The following is a 21,460-nucleotide window of genomic DNA, read 5'->3' on the forward strand; positions in this document are numbered from 1 at the left end:
TAAAGAATACTGAACCATAGATTACCGTTTATCTTGGCCAGTAGACTACTTTCAGGGTGAGGAACCATCTAACAAGAAGTTGTATAAGAGTGAACTACTTCTTCAAGGCTTTGAAGTCAATACTTATGCAGTTTGTGGCCAGAGGCAGACCTACCAACCGTTAAATTATCAGCCATCATGGCTCCTAACATGAGAAGACGTCAATAAGCAGGCTTAAACATCTCCACCTTTCCCAGCCACCACGCAGGATAAAAACATCAAATCACATTTTATTTCTTACATGCTTCGTAAACCAAAGGTGTAGTAGATTAACAGCAAAATGCTGACTTCCCAACAATGAAAAAAGAAGAAGATAAATAATACCATGTCTAACAAACATCTGTGTGAGTAACTAATCATTTAAATGAAAAAGTATAAAAACAACAGGAGGGAAACAGGGGAACAGTTGAGGAAATTCAAAGGTTGTCAAAGAAAAAATAACAAAGTTCGATCTCTTTTCCTCCCTACATCTCACGCCATCTCTCCCTCCCTCTCTCTCTCATACTCTGACACTCATATCATGCTTGATATTTGGGCTGTTACAGTAGACGTGGAAACTACTAGGCAGAAGAAGAGGGGTTAGAGGTGGGGGCACATCCCAGCCTCTCCTAGAAAACTATCACTTTGGGGGGTAAAGGGATCTGAAGTCTGGCTTGGCAGATGGTTCCACTCTGCTGACTCCAGTGATAGCCAATTAGAGCAAGTGTAAATATAACACGAGTAACAACAGCATCGTCAGGAGGAACCTGAGAACAGCCAGACCTACCTTAAAGTACTGGCAGCCAGGCCTTTCACAGCCAGAGTTACAGTCAGGTCAATAAAGCCAGGTGAAATATCATCAACCAATGGCATCAAAACAGTTACACTATCACTATGGGCTGTGCCCCAAATGGCACCCAATTACCACTATAGTGCATTTCTTTTACCAGAGTAGGGTATATGGCCCTGGTCAAAAGTAGTGCACTATAAGGAATAGGTGTCATTTCTATACAACATGGCTGCAGAGGGTTCATGTGGATAGTAAATGTTATCTGATAGGGGTTTGGTTGTCTTTTAGTTTGAGATTGAGGGGGTAGGAGAGGATAGTGGTCATCCATCTTACAACAGGGGCAGTGATACTGCAATAACAACCTGTCCAAACAATAAAACAGAGGTAGACATCCAGCAGCGACCATTTCCTCTCCTATCTGCCTCTCATTCCTCTCTACCTCCTCTCAACCTCCTCTCATTCCTCTCTACCTCCTCTCATTCCTCTCTACCTCCTCTCATTCCTCTCTACCTCCTCTCATTCCTCTCTACCTCCTCTCATTCCTCTCTACCTCCTCTCATTCCTCTCTACCTCCTCTCAACCTCCTCTCATTCCTCTCTACCTCCTCTCATTCCTCTCTACCTCCTCTCATTCCTCTCTACCTCCTCTCATTCCTCTCTACCTCCTCTCATTCCTCTCTACCTCCTCTCATTCCTCTCTACCTCCTCTCATTCCTCTCTACCTCCTCTCATTCCTCTCTACCTCCTCTCATTCCTCTCTACCTCCTCTCATTCCTCTCTACCTCCTCTCATTCCTCTCTACCTCCTCTCATTCCTCTCTTCCTCCTCATTCCTCTCTACCTCCTCTCATTCCTCTCTACCTCCTCTCATTCCTCTCTACCTCCTCTCATTCCTCTCTACCTCCTCTCATTCCTCTCTACCTCCTCTCATTCCTCTCTACCTCCTCTCATTCCTCTCTTCCTCCTCATTCCTCTCTACCTCCTCTCATTCCTCTCTACCTCCTCTCAACCTCCTCTCATTCCTCTCTACCTCCTCTCATTCCTCTCTACCTCCTCTCATTCCTCTCTACCTCCTCTCATTCCTCTCTTCCTCCTCTCATTCCTCTCTACCTCCTCTCATTCCTCTCTACCTCCTCTCTACCTCCTCTCATTCCTCTCTTCCCTCTATTCCTCCTCTCATTCCTCTCTACCTCCTCTCATTCCTCTCTACCTCCTCTCATTCCTCTCTTCCCTCTATTCCTCCTCTCATTCCTCTCTACCTCTCATTCCTCTCTACCTCCTCTCTACCTCCTCTCATTCCTCTCTTCCCTCTATTCCTCCTCTCATTCCTCTCTACCTCCTCTCATTCCTCTCTTCCCTCTATTCCTCCTCTCATTCCTCTCTACCTCCTCTTATTCCTCTCTACCTCCTCTTATTCCTCTCTACCTCCTCTTATTCCTCTCTACCTCCTCTCATACCTCTCTACCTCCTCTCATACCTCTCTACCTCCTCTCATAACTCTCTTCTCTCTACCTCCTCTCATTCCTCTCTTCCTCTTCTCATTCCTCTCATTCCTCTCTTCCTCCTCTCCTCTCCACCTCTCCTTCCTCTCATCCTCCTCTCCACCTCTCATTCCTCTCTACCTCTCATTCCTCTCTACCTCCTCTCCTCTCCACCTCTCATTCCTCTCTACCTATCATTCCTCTTCTCTTCCTCCTCTCATTCCTCTCTTCCTCCTCTCCTCTCCTCCTCTTCCTCCTCTTTAACTCTCATTCCTCTCTACCTCTCATTCCTCTCTACCTCCTCTCCTCTCCACCTCTCATTCCTCTCTACCTATCATTCCTCTTCTCTTCCTCTTCTCATTCCTCTCTACCTCTCATTCCTCTTCTCTTCCTCCTCTCATTCCTCTCTTCCTCCTCTCCTCTCCTCCTCTTCCTCCTCGTTAACTCTCATTCCTCTCTACCTCTCATTCCTCTCTACCTCCTCTCCTCTCCACCTCTCATTCCTCTCTACCTATCATTCCTCTCTACCTCTCATTCCTCTCTACCTCCTCTCCTCTCCTCCTCTTCCTCCTCTCATTCCTCTCTTCCTCCTCTCCTCTCCTCCTCTTCCTCCTCTTTAACTCTCATTCCTCTCTACCTCTCATTCCTCTCTACCTCCTCTCCTCTCCACCTCTCATTCCTCTCTACCTATCATTCCTCTCTACCTCTCATTCCTCTTCTCTTCCTCCTCTCATTCCTCTCTTCCTCCTCTCCTCTCCTCCTCTTCCTCCTCTCTACCTCTCATTCCTCTCTACCTATCATTCCTCTTCTCTTCCTCCTCTCATTCCTCTCTTCCTCCTCTCCTCTCCTCCTCTTCCTCCTCTTTAACTCTCATTCCTCTCTACCTCTCATTCCTCTCCTCTCTACCTCTCATTCCTCTCTTCCTCCTCTCCTCTCCTCCTCTTCCTCCTCTTTAACTCTCATTCCTCTCTACCTCTCATTCCTCTCCTCTCTACCTCTCATGCCTCTCTTCCTCCTCTCCTCTCCTCTCTACCTCTCATGCCTCTCTTCCTCCTCTCCTCTCCTCTCTACCTCTCATCCCTCTCTTCCTCCTCTCCTCTCTACCTCTCATGCCTCTCTTCCTCCTCTCTACCTCTCATCCCTCTCTTCCTCCTCTCCTCTCCTCTACCTCTCATTCCTCTATTCATCCTCCCCCTCTCTTCCTCCTCTCCTCTCCTCCTCCCACTCTCTCTGACTCAGGCCTAGCTGCAGATGGATGTAGATAGCGACATACTCCTATAGGTACATACAGTATGTTGACATACAGCAAACTCAGTATGTTGAAAATAACATTGTTTTTGCACAGCAAACATGTTTAAAGCCAGAATGTCACTTTTTGGGGGACCTGACCAATACCCAATCCACATAGAAATGCCAGTTATAGATCTGCCACTCATTGAAAGCAAGTCTAAGAAGCACATGGCCTCACATGTGAATCCTTAAAGAGATGGGTGGGGCTAAGGCTTAAGAGGGTGTGAACAATACTGAATGGGTGTAGACAAAGAAGAGCTCTCCAGTAGGTGCACAAAAATATTCAAGGGCCATTTTATCAAAAGTGGGGTTACAAGTTGATCAACTTTCAAAGCAGAATGACTTTCCCATTGTTCCTTAGCTGTAGTGTATGATATACAGAGTCCCTACTTTTATCCAATGATAAAAACACCATTTCAGATGTTAAATCCTGTGGTTGGGATCTGAATGATGCGAATGAACCGACAACGACACCAGAATGTCTCGGGCCGGTGACATCACCATAAATCATGTGTGACTCTGATCCAATAAGAAGCCTTGCAGACAGGTAGGTAGCCAAAGAAACATCACACCATCTGTCTGTCTGGTGGTCTGACCTTAAAGAACCATTGGATGGAGGGAGGAGGATGGAGGGGGGGAATTAAGTCTGGGTTCTAATAATGCTCCAGGTGACAAACAGGGTGTTTAATAGATTGACGAGAGATGGTGGAGAGGAAAAACGAGGGAACGAGAGTGAGTCACCTCTTCAGAAGGAGAAATAATCACAACAAGCTGGTAAAAGGGATTGCAGTGGGCATCAGTCATTGGGACAAACAGAGCCCAAATTGAGGACTCCCATTTTCAGGTTGTAAAACACGCCAAGGTATGCTACAAAACAAGGCTGTGGTTGCCTCTATTAACCATGGTAGCAGGTAATGGAAGAGCCACACACATGATCTAGACCTCTAATTTATATTACCAGCCCCAGATATAGAAGCTACACAGTACATGTTGGTATACATTATGTTCCTTAGTTGTGTCAACGGCATATTTTGGTATCATACCATAATAATAATGCTGACAGGCTAGATCTGAACAACAGGCTAGATCCTTAAGTCTCAACCCAAGCCACCTTGTTGGAAAGAGATTACTATATGGATAACACTCACTTCTGCTTACAGTAGATATCCAGAACCATATTATTGCTGGTTTAGTGAGAGAGCTGTGGGGATCTGACTGTGTGAATTTATACCAAATGAAGCATGCAGCATCAAGTTGTTCCTCCATAACTGGCGATGTGACTCTTGCAGCTCTGTGGGTAATATTTATTAACAATTTTGATACCTTCTAGAAACAAAGCTTGTTTTATAAAATAAATGTACATCATCCCCTGGGTGTTGGTAGACAATGTAAGTAGCCTGATTTATGTCCCTCTAACTTCCCAGGATGCCTATACTGCTGATCCCACAACTATTGTATGCAGTAATCATGTGCCTATGAACCAGAGTTATACTGTTAGCACTGAGGCAATATGTGGATTAGAGGTCGACCGATTATGACTTTTCAACGCCGATACTGATTATTGGAGGACCCAAAAAAGCCGATACCGAATAATCGGGCGATTTAAAAAAAAAATTATGTATTTATTTATTTATTTGTAATAATGACAATTACAACAATACTGAATGAACACTTTTATTTTAACTTAATATAATACATCAATCAAATCAATTTAGCCTCAAATAAATAATGAAACATGTTCAATTTGGTTTAAATAATGCAAAAACAAAGTGTTGGAGAAGAAAGTCAAAGTGCAATATGTGCCATGTAAAAAAGCTAACGTTTAAGTTCCTTGCTCAGAACATGAGAACATATGAAAGCTGGTGATTCCTTTTAAGTCTTTAATATTCCCAGGTAAGATGTTTTAGGTTGAGGTTAATATAGTAATTTATAGGACTATTTCCCTCTATACCATTTGTATTTCATATACCTTTGACTATTGCATGTTCTTATAGGCACTTTAGTATTGCCAGTTTAACAGTATAGCCTCTGTCCCTCTCCTCGCCCCTACCTGGGCTCGAACCAGGAACACATCGACAACAGCCACCCTCGAAGCATCGTTACCCATCGCTCCACAAAAGCTGTGGCCCTTGTAGAGCAAGGGGAACAACTACTCCAAGTCTCAGAGCGAGTGACGCTTGAAATGCTATTGGCGCGCACCCCACTAACTAGCTAGCCATTTCACATCGGCTCCACCAGCCTAATCTCGGGAGTTGATAGGCTTGAAGTAATAAACAGTGCAATGCTTGAAGCATTGCTAAGAGCTGCTGGCAAACGCACGAAAGTGCTGTTTGAATGAATGCTTACGAGCCTGCTGCTGCTCACTCAGACTGCTCTATCAAATATCAAATATAATTATAACATAATAACACACAGAAATTTGAGCATTAGGTCATTAATATGGTCAAATCCGGAAACTATAATTTCGAAAATAAAACGTTTATTCTTTCAGTGAAATACGGAACCGTTCCGTATTTTATCTAACATATGGCATCCCTAAGTGTAAATATTGCTGTTACATTGTACAACCTTGAATGTTATGTCATAATTATGTACAATTCTGGCAAATTAATTGCGGCCTTTGTTAGGAATAAATGGACTTCACACAGTTCGCAATGACCCAGGCGGCCCAAACGGCTGCATATACCCTGACTGCTTGCACGGAACGCAAGAGAAGTGACAATTTCCCTAGTTATAAGAAATTCATGTTAGCAGGCAATATTAACTAAATATGCAGGTTTAAAAATATATACTTGTGTATTGATTTTAAAGAAATGCATTAATGTTTATGGTTAGGTACATTGGTGCAATGACAGTGCTTTTTTCGCAAATGCGCTTGTTACATCCTCACCCGTTTGGCGAAGTAGGCTGTGATTCAATGAGAAACTAACCAGCACCGCATTGATTATATGCAACGCAGGACACGCTAGATAAACTAGTAATATCATCAACCATGTGTAGTTAACAAGTGATTATGTTAAGATTGATTGTTTTTTTATAAGATAAGTTTAATGCTAGCTAGCAATTTACCTTGGCTTCTTGCTGCCCTTGCGTAACAGGTAGTCAGCCTGCCACGCAGGCTCCTCGTGGAGTGCAATGTAAGGCAGGCGGTTAAAGCATTGGACTAGGAACCGTAAGGTTGCAAAAACGAATCCCTAAGCTGACACTGTAAAAATCTGTTGTGGAACGACATTTATTGGATATTTCAAACTTTTTTAACAAATCAAAAACTGAAAAATTGGGCATGCAAAATTATTCAGCCCCCTTAAGATAATACTTTGTAGCGCCACCTTTTGCTGCGAATACAGCTGTAAGTCGCTTGGGGTATGTCTCTATCAGTTTTGCACATCGAGAGACTGAATTTTTTTTTCTTCCCATTCCTCCTTGCAAAACAGCTCGAGCTCAGTGAGGTTGGATGGAGAGCATTTGTGAACAGCAGTTTTCAGTTCTTTCCACAGATTCTCGATTGGATTCAGGTCTGGACTTTGACTTGGCCATTCTAACACCTGGATATGTTTATTTTTGAACCATTCCATTGTAGATTTTGCTTTATGATTTGGATCATTGTCTTGTTGGAAGACAAATCTCTGTCCCAGTCTCAGGTCTTTTGCAGACTCCATCAGGTTTTCTTCCAGAATGGTCCTGTATTTGGCTCCATCCATCTTCCCATCAATTTTAACCATCTTCCCTGTCCCTGCTGAAGAAAAGCAGGCCCAAACCATGATGCTGCCACCACCATGTTTGGCAGTGGGGATGGTGTGTTCAGGGTGATGAGCTGTGTTGCTTTTACGCCAAACATAACGTTTCATCTGACCAGAGCACCTTCTTCCACATGTTTGGTGTGTCTCCCAGGTGGCTTGTGGCAAACTTTAAACTACACTTTTTATGGATATCTTTAAGAAATGGCTTTCTTCTTGCCACTCTTCCATAAAGGCCAGATTTGTGCAATATACGACTGATTGTTGTCCTATGGACAGAGTCTCCCACCTCAGCTGTAGATCTCTGCAGTTCATCCAGAGTGATCATGGGCCTCTTGGCTGCATCTCTGATCAGTCTTCTCCTTGTATGAGCTGAAAGTTTAGAGGGACGGCCAGGTCTTGGTAGATTTGCAGTGGTCTGATACTCCTTCCATTTCAATATTATCGCTTGCACAGTGCTCCTTGGGATGTTTAAAGCTTGGGAAATCTTTTTGTATCCAAATCTGGCTTTAAACTTCTTCACAACAGTATCTCGGACCTGCCTGGTGTGTTCCTTGTTCTTCATGATGCTCTCTGCGCTTTTAACGGACCTCTGAGACTATCACAGTGCAGGTGCATTTATACGGAGACTTGATTACACACAGGTGGATTGTATTTATCATCATTAGGTCATTTAGGTCAACATTGGATCATTCAGAGATCCTCATTGAACTTCTGGAGAGAGTTTGCTGCACTGAAAGTAAAGGGGCTGACTAATTTTGCACGCCCAATTTTTCAGTTTTTGATTTGTTAAAAAAGTTTGAAATATCCAATAAATGTCGTTCCACTTCATGATTGTGTCCCACTTGTTGTTGATTCTTCACAAAAAAATACAGTTTTATATCTTTATGTTTGAAGCCTGAAATGTGGCAAAAGGTCGCAAAGTTCAAGGGGGCCGAATACTTTCGCAAGGTACTGTAAATAAAGGTGTAAAAAAAATAAAAAATTAAAAATTGGTGTCAAAAAATACAGATTCCCGATTGTTATGAAAACTTGAAATCGGCCCTAATTAATCAGCCATTCCGATTAATCGGATTAATCACAATTAATGGCACCCTTCAAGATTATTGTAAATAACATCTCCCAAAATTAAACCAGGAATTAAATTCCACTTAAGTTCATCTATGTCTTAGGAACTATATTGAGCCATTAAATCACTTCCTTTTTCACTAGGGTATAAAAATGAGGTAACACGCATGCAATATCCCTTTGTCATCCAACACCATGAAGAAAAGAAAAGACCTGGCAGTTTAAAAGAGACAGATGTTCGTAGACCTTCATAAATCTGGTAATGGCTACAAGAAGATCCACAAATGATTGAATATACCGCTGAGCACTGTCAGGACAATTATTCGAAAATTCAAAAGGCTCTTTGGAAGGGTTGCCAGAAGAAAGCCCTTTCTGACCCCAAGACACAGATGCAAGTACTTGGAGTTCGCCAAACGTTAATTTAAATTATGACTGGAAGAAGGTGCTCTGGTCAGATGAGACCAAAATGTAACGTTATAGTCACATACAGCATTGACATGTTTGGCGTCGAAACAGAGATGCATACAAGGAGAGGCACCTCATACCCACGATGAAATATGGAGGGGGGTCAGTGATGTTTTGGGGCTGTTTTAATTCCAGAGGTCCAGGGGCACCTCATACCCACGATGAAATATGGAGGGGGGTCAGTGATGTTTTGGGGCTGTTTTAATTCCAGAGGTCCAGGGGCACCTCATACCCACGATGAAATATGGAGGGGGGGTCAGTGATGTTTTGGGGCTGTTTTAATTCCAGATTGATGGCATAATGAATTCTACCAAGTATCAGGCAATTTTGGCTGACAGTCTGGTTGCCTCTGCCAGAAGGCTGGGACTTGGCCGTAGGATCTGCATAGAGGAATGGTCAAAAATCCCTCCAAATATGTTCCTTAACCTGGTCAAACAGGAAGTTTACAGGAAAAGACTCCATGCTGTTTGTTATCCTAGCCAGAGGTGGTTGCACTAAGAACTAAATGAGGAGTGCCAATAATTATGAAACCTTGATTTTGGTTAAAAATGTATTTTGTATTAAATAATTGTATGATTTTGGTTGGTTCCATTGGAACATTAATAAAGGACAGTATTTCTCACGTTGGTATTTTGAGTTTCTCTCAATAATGATATTGTTTATATTTGAAGTATTGTTTGTGCATTGCCAGTCATTTTGGAGCCCACTGTATATACTGTATACTGCATCCTTCACTATCTATTCTTTACTATCTATTGCATCTTAGCCGCTCTGTCACTGCTCATCCATATATTTTAAATTCTCATCCCATTCCTTTACTAGATTGTGTGTATTAGGTTTTGTTGTGGAATTTGTTAGATATTAAGTTAGTTGTGAAATGGTTAGATATTACCTGTTAGATACTGCTGTCAGATCTAGAAGCAGAAGCATTTTGCTACACTCACAATAACATCTGCTAACCATGTGTATGTGACCAATACAATTTGATTGTATTTTATTTTTAAAATGTGTGAAATGATAATGTACGTGATATCAACAAAAAGGTATATTTTATTTTTTTAATTTTTAATATTGACTGGTTTTCATCAAGTTGCAAACTCAAGAAAAAGCTTCAAACTGTAACCAGTGTCTACAACCTGGTTCAGGTTCTCAGTCAATCTATCATGCTAGTTACCAACAGCACAGGAATGAAATCATCAACATGTATTGATCACATCTTTATTAATGATGCAGAAATGTGCTTTAAAGCAGTATCCAAATCCATTGGATGTAGTGATCACAATATAGTAGTTCCAATGGCTGGGCCTAATATAGTGTTAACAAGGTCATACAATACGTTTTGTAGGGATTTCTGCTGTTGATGGAAAGAATATTTATTGGTTTGTATGTAATGAGGAGCAACCAGACACTGCAACTGACACATTTATGACATTGCTTATTCCAGTTACTAATAAGCACGCACCCAGAACATTACTGTAAAAACCCATGTATTGATGAGGAATGTTTTATGGTTGAGCAGTATGAGGCAAAAGGTATGGCAAATAAGTATGGCAGCCCAACTGACTGGAAAACGCACTGCACATTGAGAAATCATGTGACTAAACTGAACAAAAAGAAGAAACTATACTATGAAACAAAGACAAATGATATAAAGAATGATAGTAAAAAGCTTTGAAGCACCTAAAAAAAATGAACAAAAAGAAACTCAGCACCATCATTCATTGAATCAGATGGCTTATTCCTCACAAAACCCACTGATATTACCAACTAGTTTCATTTGTTTTTCAAACTTAGGCATGACATGCCAGCAGCTAACACTACACATCCAAGTAGAACTGACCAAATTATGAAAGACAAGCATTGTCATTTTCAATACTGTAAAGTGAGTGTGAAAGAGGTGAAAAATAGTATTGTTGTCTGTCAACAATGACAAGGGTCTGACAATTTGGATGGAAAATTACTGAGGATAATAGCAGATGATATTGCCACTCCTATTTGCCATATCTTCAATCTAAGCTTAAGTTTGACATGATACAATACTATTTTACTGTTAACAAATTGATATCATTCATAGTGAAGAACATTCAACAAGCACGGCAGTTACACAAATGACTGATGATTGGCTGAGAGAAACTGATGATGAAAAGATTGTGAGGTTAGACTGTAGTGCAGCTTTTGACATTATCGATCAGTCTGCTGCTGGAAAAACATATGTGTTATGGCTTTATACCTCCTGCTATAATGTGGATAAAGAGTTACCTGTCTAACAGAACACAGAGGGTGTTCTTTAATGGAAGTCTCTCCAACATAATCCAGGTAGAATCAGGAATTTCCCAGGGCAGCTGTCTTGGCCTGTTACTCTTTTCAATCTTTACTAATGACATTGAGTAAAGCCAATGTTTCTATGTGTGCAGATGACTCACCACTAAAAGCCAGCTACTACAGAGGTGAAATAACTGCAACACTTAAAGAGCTGCAGTTAGTTTCAGAATGGGTGTAAAGGAATAAGTTAGTCCTGAATATTTCAAAAACTAAAAATGTACACTGAAATGTGCACTGTTCAGTCGTGTGGTCAGGTGCCACAAAGAGGGAGCTCTGAAAATTACAAGTGGCTCAGAACAGAGAAAGCACGGCTGGCCCTGAAATGTACACAAAGAGCTGGCATTAACAATATGCATGTACATCTCTTATGGCTCAAAGTGGAGGAGAGTTTGACTTCATCACTACTTGTTTTTGTAAGAAGTGTTGACATGCTGAATGCACCGAGGTGTCTGTTTAACATACTAGCACACAGCTTGGACACCCAGCAGTAGGACGGCGTCAGAGACGTTTTACGTCCTCCGAACCAACTGTGTTATTTTGTTTGCAACTTATTTTCTTACTTATCTTGTACATAATGTTGCTACTACCATCTCTTATGACCGAAAATAACTTCAGAATAGCGATTACTCACCACGAACTGGTAGAAGCTTTTTCCTTTAACGATTCTGACGTGAAGGATATACTGCTTTCCCGGGAACAGGCCCAAATCCCTGTCATTTGCATGATGAGAAGACACAGAAAAAGGGGGCGGAGGTCGGGCTCCCTTCTGAGAATTCGTAGCAGAGTGAGTAAAACCCCACTGCCATCTGTATTATTGGCTAACATGCAATCATTGGAAAATAAAATCGATGACCTACAAGATTAAAGATTAAACTACCAACGGGACATTAAAAACTGTAATATCTTATGTTTTACCGAGTCGTGGCTAAACGATGACATTAACAACACACAGCTGGTGGTTTAACACTGTATCGGTAGGATAGAACAGCAGCCTGTGGTAAGAGAAGGGGCATGGGTCTATGTATATTTGTAAACAGCTGGTGCACAATATCTAAGGAAGTCTAAAGGTTTTGCTCACCTGAGGTAGAGTATCTCATGGTAAGCTGTAGACCACACTATCTACCTTGAGTTTTCATCTGTATCGTAGCTGTCTACATACCACCACAGACCGATGCTGCCACTAAGACTCACTCAATGAGCTGTATTCCACCATAAGCAAACAGGAAAAAGCTCATCCAGAGGCGGCACTCCTAGTGGCCGGGGACTTTAATGCAGGGAAACTTAAATTCGTTTTACTTCATTTACAAGAGTATGTTAAATGTGCAACCAGAGGGAAAATAACTCTGGACCACCTTTACTCCACACACAGAGACACATACAAAGCTCTCCCTCGCCCTCCATTTAGCAAATCTGACCATAATTCTATCCTCCTGATTCCTGCTTACAAGTAAATTAAAAACACTCCCTGTGTGTGTGTGTGTGTGTGTGTGTGTGTGTGTGTGTGTGTGTGTGTGTGTGTGTGTGTGTGTGTGTGTGTGTGTGTGTGTGTATATATATATATATATATATATATATATATATATATATATATACACACACAGGGAGTGTGTTATATATTAAGGGGAGGATAGAGGGATAGAGATATAGAGAGGGGGTTAAGGGGATGATAGAGAGGAGAGAAGGATATATATATGTGTGTATATATATATACATTGCTCAAAAAAATAAAGGGAACACTTAAACAACACAATGTAACTCCAAGTCAATCACACTTCTGTGAAATCAAACTGTCCACTTAGGAAGCAACACTGATTGACAATAAATGTGGTCCTTCTGTAGCTCAGTTGGTAGAGCATGGCGCTTGTAACGCCAGGGTAGTGGGTTCGAATCCCGGGATCACCCATACGTAGAATGTATGCACACATGACTGTAAGTCGCTTTGGATAAAAGCGTCTGCTAAATGGCATATATTATTTTATATATTAAATGTGACATGCTGTTGTGCGAATGGAATAGACAACAGGTGGAAATTATAGGCAATTAGCAAGACACCCCCAATAAAGGAGTGGTTCTGCAGGTGATAACCACAGACCACTTCTCAGTTCCTATGCTTCCTGGCTGATGTTTTTGTCACTTTTGAATGCTGGCGGTGCTTTCACTCTAATGGTAGCATGAGACGGAGTCTACAACCCACGCTCAGGTAGTTCAGCTCATCCAGGATGGCACATTAATGCGAGCTGTGGCAAGAAGGTTTGCTGTGTCTGTCAGCGTAGTATCCAGAGCATGGAGGCACTACCAGGAGACAGGTCAGTACATCAGGAGACGTGGAGTAGGCCGTAGGAGGGCAACAACCCAGCAGCAGGACCGCTACCTCCGCCTTTGTGCAAGGAGGAGCACTGCCAGAGCACTGCAAAATGACCTCCAGCAAGGCACAAATGTGAATGTATCTGCTCAAACGGTCAGAAACAGACGCCATGAGGGTGGTATAAGGGCCCGACGTCCACAGGTGGGGGTTGTGCTTACAGCCCAACACCGTGCAGGACATTTGGCATTTGCCAGAGAACACCAAGATTGGCAAATTCACCACTGGTGCCCTGTGCTCGTCACAGATGAAAGCAGGTTCACACTGAGCACATTTTTTTATTTAAATTTTACCTTTATTTAACCAGGCAAGTCAGTTAAGAACACATTCTTATTTTCAATGACGGCCTGGGAACAGTGGGTTAACTGCCTGTTCAGGGGCAGAACGACAGATTTGTACCTTGTCAGCTCGGGGGTTTGAACTCGCAACCTTCTGGTTACTAGTCCAACGCTCTAACCACTAGGCTACGCTGCCGCCCCCACATGTGACAGAGGTGACAGTCTGGAGACGCCGTGGAGAACGTTCTGCTGCCTGCAACATCCTCCAGCATGACCGGTTTGGCGGTGGGTCAGTCATGGTGTGGGGTGGCATTTCTTTGGGGGGCCGCACAGCCCTCCATGTGCTCGCCAGAGGTAGCCTGACTGCCATTAGGTACCGAGATGAGATCCTCAGACCCCTTGTGAGACCATATGCTGGTGCGGTTGGCCCTGGGTTCCTCCTAATGCAAGACAATGCTAGACCTCATGTGGCTGGAGTGTGTCAGCAGTTCCTGCAAGAGGAAGGCATTGATGCTATGGACTGGCCCGCCCGTTCCCCAGACCTGAATCCAATTGAGCACATCTGGGACATCATGTCTCGCTCCATCCACCAACGCCACGTTGCACCACAGACTGTCCAGGAGTTGGTGGATGCTTTAGTCCAGGTCTGAGAGGAGATCCCTCAGGAGACCATCAGCCACCTCATCAGGAGCATGCCCAGGCGTTGTAGGGAGGTCATACAGGCACGTGGAGGCCACACACAGTACTGATCCTCATTTTGACTTGTATTAAGGACATTACATCAAAGTTGGATCAGCCTGTAGTGTGGTTTTCCACTTTAATTTTGAGTGTGACTCCAAATCCAGACCTCTATTGGTTGATACATTTGATTTCCATTGATAATTTTTGTGTGATTTTGTTGTCAGCACATTCAACTATGTAAAGAAAAAAGTATTTAATAAGAATATTTCATTCATTCAGATCTAGAATGTGTTATTTTAGTTTTCCCTTTATTTTTTTGAGTAGTGTAAATATATATGTGTGTGTATGTATGTGTGTCAGCAGCAGATTAGCTCCACATTACAAACCCAGTCAATGGGAGAGGATAAATTAGCCAGCTGAAATACTGCTGTCAGCCTCTACCAGACCAGTACACAACTAACTACCCAACACTGGAAACTGCCTACAGTAGTTAGCCAAGCCTCAAGTCCAAGTAGAGCTAGTTTCCAGACAGGGGGGTAAGGGGGTCAGTACTATGTATGGAGGGAGGGGGCTAGAGAGGGGTGCGTAGTTGTTAGAGGACATAGAGGGATATAGATAGAGAGGGGGGTAAGGGGGTCAGTACTATGTATGGAGGGAGGGGGCTAGAGAGGGGTGCGTAGCTGTTAGAGGACATAGAGGGATATAGATAGAGGGGGGGGGTAAGGAGATCAGTACTATGTATGGAGGGAGGGGGCTAGAGAGGGGTGCGTAGCTGTTAGAGGACATAGAGGGATATAGATAGAGAGGGGGATAAGGGGGTCAGTACTATGTATGGAGGGAGGGGGCTAGAGAGGGGTGCGTAGCTGTTAGAGGACATAGAGGGATATAGATAGAGAGGGGGAAAAGGGGGTCAGTACTATGTATGGAGGGAGGGGGCTAGATCGGGGTGCGTAGCTGTTAGAGGACATAGAGGGATATAGATAGAGAGGGGGGTAAGGGGGTCAGTACTATGTATGGAGGGAGGGGGCTAGAGAGGGGTGCGTAGCTGTTAGAGGACATAGAGGGATATAGATAGAGGGGGTAAGGAGATCAGTACTATGTATGGAGGGAGGTTGCTAGAGAGGGGTGCGTAGCTGTTAGAGGACATAGAGGGATATAGATAGAGAGGGGGATAAGGGGGTCAGTACTATGTATGGAGGGAGGGGGCTAGAGAGGGGTGCGTAGCTGTTAGAGGACATAGAGGGATATAGATAGAGAGGGGGGTAAGGGGGTCAGTACTATGTATGGAGGGAGGGGGCTAGAGAGGGGTGCGTAGCTGTTAGAGGACATAGAGGGATATAGATAGAGAGGGGGATAAGGGGGTCAGTACTATGTATGGAGGGAGGGGGCTAGAGAGGGGTGCGTAGCTGTTAGAGGACATAGAGGGATATAGATAGAGAGGGGGTAAGGGGGTCAGTACTATGTATGGGGGAGGGGGCTAGAGAGGGGTGCGTAGCTGTTAGAGGACATAGAGGGATATAGATAGAGAGGGGGGTAAGGGGGTCAGTACTATGTATGGAGGGAGGGGGCTAGAGAGGGGTGCGTAGCTGTTAGAGGACATAGAGGGATATAGATAGAGAGGTAAGGGGGTCAGTACTATGTATGGAGGGAGGGGGCTAGAGAGGGGTGCGTAGCTGTTAGAGGACATAGAGGGATATAGATAGAGAGGGGGGTAAGAGGGTCAGTACTATGTATGGAGGGAGGGGGCTAGAGAGGGGTGCGTAGCTGTTAGAGGACATAGAGGGATATAGATAGAGAGGGGAGTAAGGGGGTCAGTACTATGTATGGAGGGAGGGGGCTAGAGAGGGGTGCGTAGCTGTTAGAGGACATAGAGGGATATAGATAGAGAGGGGAGTAAGGGGAGGATAGAGAGGAGAGGGAGATATGGAAAGAATGATGGAGAGGGGGGGGTTGAGGGGAGGATAGAGAGGAGAGAAGGATAGAGAGATATGGATAGAGTCATGGAGAGAGGGGTTAAGGGGAGGATAGAGAGGAGAGAGAGATATGGATAGAGTGATGGAGAGAGGGGTTAAGGGGAGGATAGAGAGGAGAGAAGGATAGAGAGATATGGATAGAGTCATGGAGAGAGGGGTTAAGGGGAGGATAGAGAGGAGAGAAGGATAGAGAGATATGGATAGAGTCATGGAGAGAGGGGTTAAGGGGAGGATAGAGAGGAGAGAGAGATATGGATAGAGTCATGGAGAGAGGGGTTAAGGGGAGGATAGAGAGGAGAGGGAGATATGGATAGAGTCATGGAGAGAGGGGTTAAGGGGAGGATAGAGAGGAGAGGGAGATATGGATAGGGTGATGGAGAGAGGGGGTAATGGGAGGATAGAGAGGATAGAGAGATATGGATAGAGTCATGGAGAGAGGGGTTAAGGGGAGGATAGAGAGGATAGAGAGATATGGATAGAGTCATGGAGAGAGGGGTTAAGGGGAGGATAGAGAGGAGAGGGAGATATGGATAGAGTGATGGAGATAGGGGGTAAGGGGAGGATAGAGAGGAGAGAAGGATAGAGAGATATGGATAGAGTCATGGAGAGAGGGGTTAAGGGGAGGATAGAGAGGAGAGGGAGATATGGATAAAGTCATGGAGAGAGGGGTTAAGGGGAGGATAGAGAGGAGAGGGAGATATGGATAGGGTGATGGAGAGAGGGGGTAATGGGAGGATAGAGAGGATAGAGAGATATGGATAGAGTCATGGAGAGAGGGGTGGGAGGATAATGGGGAGGGGGATAGAGAGGAGGATAGAGAGATATGGATAGAGTCATGGAGAGAGGGGTTAAGGGGGGGATAGAGAGGAGAGGGAGATATGGATAGAGTCATGGAGAGAGGTGGGTAAGGGGAGGATAGAGAGGAGAGAAGGATAGAGAGATATGGATAGAGTCATTGAGAGAGGGGTTAAGGGGAGGATAGAGAGGAGAGGGAGATATGGATAGAGTGATGGAGAGAGGGGGTAAGGGGAGGATAGAGAGGAGAGAAGGATAGAGAGATATGGATAGAGTCATGGAGAGAGGGGGTAAGGGGAGGATAGAGATAAGAGAAGGATAGAGAGATATGGATAGAGTCATGGAGAGAGGGGTTAAGGGGAGGATAGAGAGGAGAGAGAGATATGGATATGGATCCCCATCCTCTCCTCTCCTTCCCTCCCAGTCCTCTTCTCTCCTTCCCTCCTCTCCCCTCCGCTCCCAGTCCTCTCCTCTCCCCCACCCCTCCGCTCCCAGTCCTCTTCTCTCCTTCCCTCCCCTCCGCTCCCAGTCCTCTCCTCTCCTTCCCTCCCCTCCGCTCCCAGTCCTCTCCTCCCCTCCCCTCCGCTCCCAGTCCTCTCCTCTCCTTCCCTCCCCTCCGCTCCCAGTCCTCTCCTCTCCTCTCCTTCCCTCCCCTCCGCTCCCAGTCCTCTCCTCTCCTTCCCTCCCCTCCCAGTCCTCTCCTTCCCTTCCCTCCCCTCCCAGCCCCCTCTTTCCCTCCCCTCCTCCCCTCCCAGTCAATTCTTTCCCTCCCAGTCCTCTCCTTCCCTTCCCTCCCCTCCCAGTCCTCTCCTTCCCTCCCTTCCCCATCCTCTCCTCTCCTCTCCTCTCCTCTCCTTCCCTCCCAGTCCTCTCCTCTCCTTCCCTCCCCTCCCAGTCCTCTCCTTCCCTCCCCTCCCAGTCCTCTCCTTCCCTCCCAGTCCTCTCCTCTCCTTCCCTCCCCTCCCAGTCCTCTCCTTCCCTCCCCTCCCAGTCCTCTCCTTCCCTCCCCTCCCCTCCCAGTCCTCTCCTTCACCCCCCTCTTAGTCCTCTCCCTCTGCTCACAGTTCCCTCCTTCTCTCCCCTCCCAGTCCTCCCCTCCCCTCCCAGTCCTCTCCTTCCCTCCCTGTCTTCTCCTTCCCTCCCCTTCTAGTTCCCTCCTTCCCCTCCCTCTCCTCTCCTTCCCTCCCCCCAGTCATCTACTTCCCTTCCCTCCCAGTCCTCTCCTTCCCTCCCCTCCCAGTCCTCTCCTTCCCTCCCCTCTTAGTCCTCTCCCTCTGCTCGCAGTTCCCTCCTTCTCTCCCCTCCCAGTCTTCCCCTCCCCTCCCAGTCCTCTCCTTCCCTCCCTGTCTTCTCCTTCCCTCCCCTTCTAGTTCCCTCCTTCCCCTCCCTCTCCTCTCCTCTCCTTCCCTCCCCTCCCAGTCATCTCCTTCCCTTCCCTCCCAGTCCTCTCCTTCCCTCCCTCCCCTTCCAGTCCTCTCCTTCCCTTCCCTCCTAGTCCCCTCCTTCCCTTCCCTCCTAGTCATCTCCTTCCCTCCACTCGCAGTTCCCTCCTCTCCCCTCCCAGTCTTCTCCTTCCCTCCTGGGTGACTAGACTGGTTAATATTTGATTCGGCTGTAATATGAAGGTGATGGCTCACACACAAAGCACAGCTATAGGGGTCATAACATGGAATCTATTATTTCTCCTGGTTGTTGTGACAGACAGACACACATAAATATAACTGCCATTCCCTTAATGTTCCACACAAGGTGAGAATGACCTGATGGAAAATGAGGACGGCTATGTGTGTGTGTGTGTGTTGCAAGAAAGGGGTGCTCTCTGCCAATAATACAATTTCCTGAGCCTAATCATTGCTTCCATGTCTTCTGTCTCTGTCGGGTGATCTCACTCACTCACTCACTCACTCACTCACTCACTCACTCACTCACTCACTCACTCACTCACTCACTCACTCACACACACACACACACACACACACACACACACACACACACACACACACACACACACACACACACACACACACACACACACACACACACACACACACACACACACACACACACACACACACACACACACACACACACACACACACACACACACACACAGGTGTGTCTGCACCGAGTGTCTGTTGCTTCAATGACATTCATGTGATGAGCTGTCATGCGTTTCAGTGACTCGGGTATTGGCTCCCATTAAGACAAATACACTCACACACTGCCATCTGAAAACACACTGCCATCTGAAAACACACTGCTATCTGAAAACACACTGCCATCTGAAAACACACTGCCATCTGAAAACACACTGCCATCTGAAAACACACTGCCATCTGAAAACACACTGCCATCTGAAAACACACTGCTATCTGAAAACACACTGCTATCTGAAAACACACTGCTATCTGAAAACACACTGCCATCTGAAAACACACTGCCATCTGAAAACACACTGCCATCTGAAAACACACTGCCATCTAGGAAAACACACTGCCATCTGAAAACACACTGCTATCTGAAAACACACTGCTATCTGAAAACACACTGCCATCTGAAAACACACTGCCATCTGAAAACACACTGCCATCTGAAAACACACTGCCATCTGAAAACACACTGCCATCTGAAAACACACTGCCATCTGAAAACACACTGCCATCTGAAAACACACTGCCATCTGAAAACACACTGCCATCTGAAAACACACTGCCATCTGAAAACACACTGCCATCTGAAAACACACTGCTATCTGAAAACACACTGCCATCTGAAAACACACTGCCATCTGAAAACACACTGCCATCTGAAAACACACTGCCATCTGAAAACACACTGCCATCTGAAAACACACTGCCATCTGAAAACACACTGCCATCTGAAAACACACTGCCATCCTTAACTACTGAAACACCATCACACAAGACCTTAACTACTGAAACACCATCACACAAGACCTTAACTACTGAAACACCATCACACAAGACCTTAACTACTGAAACACCATCACACAAGACCTTAACTACTGAAACACCATCACACAAGACCTTAACTACTGAAACACCATCACACAAGACCTTAACTACTGAAACACCATCACACAAGACCTTAACTACTGAAACACCATCACACAAGACCTTAACTACTGAAACACCATCACACAAGACCTTAACTACTGAAACACCATCACACAAGACCTTAACTACTGAAACACCATCACACAAGACCTTAACTACTGAAACACCATCACACAAGACCTTAACTACTGAAACACCATCACACAAGACCTTAACTACTGAAACACCATCACACAAGACCTTAACTACTGAAACACCATCACACAAGACCTTAACTACTGAAACACCATCACACAAGACCTTAACTACTGAAACACCATCACACAAGACCTTAACTACTGAAACACCATCACACAAGACCTTAACTACTGAAACACCATCACACAAGACCTTAACTACTGAAACACCATCACACAAGACCTAGCTAACTACTGAAACACCATCACACAAGACCTTAACACTGAAACACCATCACACAAGACCTGTAACTACTGAAACACCATCACACAAGACCTTAACTAGCTGAAACACCATCACACAAGACCTCTAACTACTGAAACACCATCACACAAGACCTTAACTACTGAAACACCATCACACAAGACCTTAACTACTGAAACACCATCACACAAGACCTTAACTACTGAAACACCATCACACAAGACCTTAACTACTGAAACACCATCACACAAGACCTTAACTACTGAAACACCATCACACAAGACCTTAACTACTGAAACACCATCACACAAGACCTTAACTACTGAAACACCATCACATGACAAACAACAACTCTAATTCTCAGTTCTCTGACACAGTCTGTGTGTGTGTTATTCCTCTCCTTCACAGATCAGATGATTGAGTGAGGCTACACTGCAGTTGCTATGGTATCACAGCAACAGGTTCCGTGTACACAGATGCTCTTTGCCGCTTGGAGCCGCAGCATAGGCCTAATGTAAGAGTCCCACAACACCGCCCACATACACACACACACACACACACACACACACACACACACACACACACACACACACACACACACACACACACACACACACACACACACACACACACACACACACACACACACACACACACACACACACACACACACACACGTAGGCA

The 21,460-nt window shown here is 44.9% G+C and overlaps 1 protein-coding gene across 8 annotated transcripts in view; it reads right to left on the reverse strand.

Annotated features, from left to right (window-relative positions):
* The window catches only part of LOC118369425 (calcium-activated potassium channel subunit alpha-1), a 388,748-nt gene that overhangs the window by 237,330 nt on the left and 129,958 nt on the right, over window positions 1–21,460 (reverse strand). The window lies entirely within an intron of this gene.

This window comes from Oncorhynchus keta, chromosome 36 (genome assembly GCF_023373465.1).
Source record: "Oncorhynchus keta strain PuntledgeMale-10-30-2019 chromosome 36, Oket_V2, whole genome shotgun sequence".
In the NCBI taxonomy this organism is placed as follows: Eukaryota; Metazoa; Chordata; class Actinopteri; order Salmoniformes; family Salmonidae; genus Oncorhynchus; species Oncorhynchus keta.